General features: G+C 40.0%; 1 long non-coding RNA gene across 1 annotated transcript; it reads right to left on the bottom strand.

The window, feature by feature from the left end:
* Window positions 1-465: 465 nt before the first annotated feature.
* On the bottom strand, window positions 466-2,190 carry LOC147758616 (uncharacterized). Its single transcript, XR_015328813.1, has 2 exons — window positions 1,606-2,190; window positions 466-743 (listed from the first exon to the last, which is right to left on the bottom strand). It is a non-coding gene; the product is annotated as an uncharacterized LOC147758616 (long non-coding RNA).
* Between the last annotated feature and the right edge of the window lie 4,715 nt (window positions 2,191-6,905).

The following is a 6,905-nucleotide window of genomic DNA, read 5'->3' as shown; positions in this document are numbered from 1 at the left end:
CGTTACGGCCGTGAGTGGGTTTAAAACTTGGTCGAACCTATTTTTCGTGTTGTACGATCATGCAAGCTTGTTCAGATACTGTCCAAAAAGGCCCCTAAAATGGGCAGCTTGTGCAATATATGACAATTCATTTCGGAAGCTTCTTCATGATGCCTGTCTTGACAAAGGCTATTTAATTAATGCAGGAACTCTTTTGAATAGCGATGAAAAATACATTATAACAATGAATTTAAAAGTTCGACTGGAGGGTTTCATTATATTTACCTCGCTGTTTGTTTTATGAGCTTACAAGGGCTGATTGATGTCGATTTATTATTTTTAAGTTTCGTCCGATAGTCGAGCAGAGTCGTCCCAGTCGGTTTTGCTAAAAGGTTTTGACCATATCCGGACAATTAGGTCGTCGTATGATGATCTAAAATAGAATTGTAAAGTCTGCTGTGCCTTTACTTATTTGCTCAATTAAAATTCATACGGAAACAGATATATCTTTATTTTATACTTTCAGACATATACACTTAGCTAAGCCATGCTTGAAGATGACGAAACCCTCTGCGAATTGAAACAGGCCAAATAACTTCCAAATAGTTGAGACTTTACTTTGCGGTTTTAGTCAGAAGCCTATCCGTCGTGAGCCTCTGATGGTGGTTTCAGGTGAACTGAGCTAACTTAAGCCTCCTGGCTCCCTAGTGAGCGTCACCACTATAGACTTCTTTTGCGAATCCACTCAACAGCTTTGGCTGAATCTGTAAAGAGCTTACCAAAAATATAGCGAATACAGCTTCAGAACAAGAACCAGTCAGTTAGCAAATTACATACATACGAGCACACAGAGAAGCAGATGCTGGCCCATTATGACACTTGGGTACACTGGTTAACGGAAGCTTTCTGTAAATAATACCGAAAGTTTCGCTACTTTTCCATTGAAAAAGCTAAAGCAGATATTCGTGAGAAGAGAATCTTAGCGTTCTTTCTATTTGCCGGTTGTGAAACAATACGATATTAGCAATAAGTCTGAGTCAGATGAATAGGACGGGGCACAGTAGATTTAGACTACGATGAGATGCCAGTCTGCCATGGACAAACGTATCGGTTCGTAGTTATTAAGAAGTAAGTTAACCGTTGATTCAGTATCTCTTGAAATTATAGATTTACCCCTGTGTCCTAAGTAAAGAATCTCCTATTTTGCACGGCAACATCTCTACCTAGTTCATCAAAAACGAATTGTTCCGTGGTTAATTATCATCAGTTGATGCTGCCCGGTTGTCGCTTTACTTACAAGCTGTTTTTGCAGCTTCCATTACAAGTTATTTTTTTGCCTCCAGTTTAGGGTAGAGAACTATCGAAACTTCATTATGTTTTTCGTTTATCCTTTCTCCTTTTGTTATATCATTTGTCATATGATTTAAATAAAAAAAGGTCGTAAGCATTAATAAATATTTAGCGTACCCACAAATCGCTTATATTATTAGATAATTCAGCCTAGAATGTAACATAAACAGTCACTTATAAAAAGCATTTTCCGAAAAACACCAAAGTAGAGTGTTAACATAGTGCACGTTCAGATAGGTCGGCTTCTAGTCTAGGTTTTAATTTATCGTTACTTACGTTCGCGGGAGATTTTCGACAAAGCTAACTTTCAAGTGTGAAAAATCCTTCTTGGAACCTGCTAAGGCAACGGCTTACGATGTTTCTAGTAGAACAACCTTCATAGAGTACAGAATTTATGCGGCGAACGATCTCCTTCGCTATAAATCTAAAATGAAGCTCAAATTCGTGAACTGGTCGATTTTTCTGATTTTGATTAATGTTCAACCATGGCTCATGATAACCTTCACGCTAAAAGTCTGAGCGACAACATCCGACTAAGCAGACTACAATTTTTAAAAGCCCAGACGCATCACGAAACGTCACGCCGTTATAAAATAAGACCATCTCGAAATATGAGATTGATACTTGTCACGTTTCATACTGAACGACCCATGTAAGCTGTCGATATGGGGATGAGGTATTGGATTTTGTCACTAAAGCCGTTCGGTTGAAATTCAAAGGCGCTTGGATCTGTGAAACAGTCGTAGTAGCGTGTCCGAATAAATGGAATACTATACGCTAGGCGCATCCTTTGTTCTACGCGGTTCTCATGTAAGGCCACTCAACCTCCATTAGCGGCAGGTGGATTGCCAACAACAGCGATTGTCACCCGCTCTCCTAACCAATGCGATCTTACGATGCGGTAACGAACCGTATTACACGTATGTCACAGCTGGTTGGGATAGATCTTTGAACTTGGGAATAGGATTTGCTTGATTTTTGATTCGTAAGATTTAACAATGAATTTGTTATCCAGTGTGTAATATGACGGAACTCGGCAGCATAGCCAGTCAGAGGGCACAATTTAAATCCGTTAGGATAGTTCGATACCCGGATTGCAGTCGCTATTGCACTTTTAGTGCTAGCGATGGGAGCTGATCTGGTCCCTCGCTTTACGAAGAGCTTACCGCAAACTTAAGAAGCACGAGCCCTCAGTTTTAACGGCAACTGGTCGGGACTCTGGAGTCATAGTTGGTCCGAGCTTCCAATCGTTCCGTGTGCGCGCTTCGCCTGAAGGCCTACGATTGGCATGGAATTTAATCGAGTCTAACCCGATTATACAGTTCATCGACACCTATTAATTCACTGTCAATCCCGAAAGATACCCAACCCCGACAACTGGTATAATCGGCCTTACAGGGCCTGGTATCTGGGGGTAGCATAGGAACGATGATGCCCTGGAAATGTGTGTGTGCCCTGTAGCGATCAAACACGGCTGGTTTACATAGGTGGCATTATGTTTTAAAAAAAAATCCAGAGTCATCTGCATCGCCTTTGAGAGGTGCCTCCAGTTTTCAATATTGTAGGTCTGCACTTTACAACATAGACGTCCTTCTTCATTAAACGACGTATGACTCTTGGTCTACTAACTAAGGTGATATCTTTTTTTAAAAGACGGAAGACTTGTAATTGACCAGGGCGGAGCACTTTTATTTCTACCTGTTTGAGCGACTGTTTGCAATGGCAATCGGCAATAATGCGCCTGAGTATCTACAAGATAAAAGGCTAACCTCAAACTGTCTTTATGGGTCTTGAAGTCACTGCACTACAACTTCGAGAATCGACACCAAAACGGCCTGCGAACCGCAAGACTGGCCTCTGTCGAATTTACTCGTCTTTACACTTTAAAGTAAGATGATTATCCTATTGCTAGAGTTGCTAGTTGATACTCGCAATTCTGCGTTGGGCCCCGGTGACGGCTACGTTCCAGATAGGCGACAGGGTCGACCTGTTATCAAACGACGGCCACTTGCCCAGTTGTGTTGAATATCGCTCTAATATTTGGGTCACGAAAACTCGGGCCAGTTCTGCCGCGCTCGGCTGGGCCTGAAATATTTGTTTTCTGTTATTAAAGTCACTCGAATCTAACATTCATTGATTGGTATCCCGTTATTTCCCGGGGCGGGTAGTAGAAGCTAGAGCCCCTAAGTATGTCCATGTCTCTGCTTTAAACATATATCAATCCACCGACACAGACTTTGCATGCTAAAGGTTTTGTCTGCGTGTTAGAATGTCATTGTTGCGGGCAATGTATTATGAATCATCAGAGCTGTCCAAGAAATAACAATATGCGTTTGGTCACTTGTAATTAATGTAATACTAGTTTGCCTTCCGAATGTTCAACTTTTCTTCTTTTTCTATAGTAAATATAACATTTACTAGCATTCAATAGGACAAATTGAGATTTTTCTATGCTCTTTGTATTCAAAACCGTGTTTTGAAATATTCCAGACTCATTTCTACTCCGACTTCCTTCATATCTCTGCTACTTCGCATGATGACCTTAGTAAGCAGAAGATGCTGTAGGTGCGGTTGTCAACAAAATACTTCACTAATTCATCGCAAAATGCCTAAAATTTATCTTTATTTCTATAATTTAATGGACTAATCTAGGACTAACCTTCATTATAACTTATGTTTAGATACATTATTTAAATTAACATTATAAATTATTTATTTTTATATAACAACATTGTATTGTTGTTAAATATCGACGTATGCTATTTGGTCGCAAGTTTCTCACTCACTCCATTAACGAATAGATTCAACATCACTTTAAACTGTTTTTCTGCACATTGTTTTTATCTGTCTTGCTTAGATTATTCTCGTGGATAACAATAACCCGTTCCGTATGTTTTGTATAGCTCAAAGATTGGAGTTCCGGAAAATAAGGGAATCCGGGAGATAAGGAAAAGCCTTTTCGAGGGAAATAAATTTCATTGGCTTGTCATACGACCTCGCAGCCTTTAGATATTATTGACGGGCTTAGCAAATGACGCGTTTCAAGCAGGAAATACAGTTTTTGTGGACCGATTATGATACCGAAGGGAATGAGAGCGTGAAAAACGAGGCTGTCACAGATCCAAAAGAAAATTTAAGGTAGAGATGAATAGAAGAAATCATCGTCAAAACCAGACTTTAGGATGTGGAGATAAGGGTCATAGATAAACAGAAAAAAGCGAATTTGGATAACTATGTATATCCGTACCTCGTAAATTATTGTGTTGTTGTATTATTGCATCTTGGTCTGAGACATTTATCCCAATTATACATAGTAAAGCGTAAACTGTTTTCTTTTTTTTTCAAAATATCTCGCTACTGCAATAGTCCTGCTTCAAACGAATCTACCATACGAAATGTGGTGTGACAAAGCACGTTACTAAAAAAGATCTAAAAATCCTTTATTGTGCTCAACGCAATTAGGCTTAATCTATGCGGGGTACTTACAGGACTCGTTGATTGATAATCTCTTGTTTTTGGTCAAAGCAAAACAAATACATATGAAGTCTCGTTTGTAAATATATGCTAAGTTACTTTTGTATTTCATCCGTTGAAAGGTGCTCTGATTATGGGATAGTAAGGATTAATTCAAACATATTACGGATAGTAGTATTTCTATTTGATGGTCCAGTGAGGCGACATTGCATCGTTGAATACGGCTCTGCCAACCTTAGTTCTGTTATCAAATTGCACGCAGGGTTCTGATCTTGTAAGCCGTCTCTCATATTGTTATAGTACGATACAGCTATTATTCTTATAAATGTATTCAATGCCCTCTTTTAGGCAGGTATTAAATTTTATGCGTAAAAGAGTAATAAACTTACTGGTTTTGTATTTTCTTTAATTTCTTCGTTTTTATCTGCTGAGATTAGGTCGAGGCGTTCTCCTTTGATCGACCAACGGAACTGTAGACACCACACCTTCATCCCAAATAAACGACATAAATTTAAACGTGTCGAACTATATATATGGTTATAAGTTCGCGCTTTATTAGAAATGGTTTAATTTGCTCTATCGTTTTCTTGCTATGAAGTTTGCTTCTAGTCGCAATAAGAATTGCAGGTAACTAGCAACGGATAGCCTATCACAGCGTGAGACCGAAATCTTTTGCCATCAAATGGCTTGTTAAGTTATTATTATAACAAAAAGCTGAAGAAAAACGGTACAGAAGTGAATAAATAAAGGAATATATTTTTTAACTAAAAAATGGAACAGCATAAGGAGGTGTGACCTGGCGAAGATGCACTAGCAGTGTCGTAGGAAAAAATGGACGCAATAATGGACTAAACATGAATGTTATGTAGCCTGCATTGTGGGTAAAAATGAAAAGCGATAACGGCATGGAGGGTCTAGCACAGAAAGCTAGGGCAGAGAAACGCTAGCTGTCAGGCCAATGGCAGGCACCCGAAGCAGCAGAATTACCATTGAGCTCGCGAAAGCATTCCGTCCTTCACATCTATAATACTTGATTCATTACATAATTAATACATAGTACTATTATAGGTGTAGCCTCTTCATTAGGGTAGCCCTGCTGATGGGCTCTACATGTATATACTTCGATTGCGCGCGTGTTTTTGTTAGCTCCAGACCCATTTCCCCCGCTCTCCTTATTTTGCATCTATTTTATAACGCAGTTAAAAAGGCGAAACAAAAGACGCCTTATTTCCTACTTAATCTTTTCACCGTACCAAAAAGACGGTTCAAATCGGGCTGAATTGAAGTGGAAAAACCCGAAAACAGTTTACCGCTTCTTTGTCGCTCACTTGCTTAGACCTCTCTGCGTAAGCTTCGTTCGCATCAAGTTTAGAACTAAGCTAGGCACGGTGCACGGTTGTCGCACCCCTTGGATCATAGCGGAAACGGAAAGGCCTTTACCAACATTTTTCGCCCCCATTATCAATCTGTTGACCTAAACAAAAGTCCTGATTCTGTCGACCACCCCGAGCACACTCAAACAATACAAGTATATCCAAATACATGAAGACAACCCTTAAAATCTTCGGCCGTTAGACATTCTTGCCACATGCGGCAGTCCACAAGGGTAATCCCCAGAGATCTGACTTGATGAAGACAAAAAATGCAGGCGCGGAAAGCCGCACGGACGTAGCTTCGAGAAGATGGATGAAGACCGATACGGGAAAAAAGAATGGTCCGAAGAAGGCGCCAGCGGTAAGGTGCTACGCAACGACATGGTGCTGCGTTGTCAGACTACCATTCACTCCGAACCACGAGTTCACTCTCTCTGCATAACAGGCGGCGCCACTGCCGAAATTTGTGCAGCGGAGTAATGATCAGATCAAACTTAAACTTCAGCCACAAAAATGCGCTGTCAGTGCCATCTGTAAAATCTTAAGGCTGATAAGTGTCATCTGTCTTCTACTTCATTGTGATTTTTCGACAAGGGGAACAGCTCTTAGACAATGCAATAAAAAGCTCATAATGAATTTCAGTTAGGCAAACTATGCTATATTGAACCGCTTGATGATATATATTGCAATAGGGTGTAGTGCTGATACCTTTTGACAAGGCTTACAACG

This window comes from Varroa destructor, unplaced genomic scaffold, assembly GCF_002443255.2.
Source record: "Varroa destructor unplaced genomic scaffold, Vdes_3.0 BEIS01000001.1, whole genome shotgun sequence".
Lineage (NCBI taxonomy): Eukaryota > Metazoa > Arthropoda > Arachnida > Mesostigmata > Varroidae > Varroa > Varroa destructor.
This window is presented reverse-complemented; position numbering and strand designations above follow the sequence as displayed.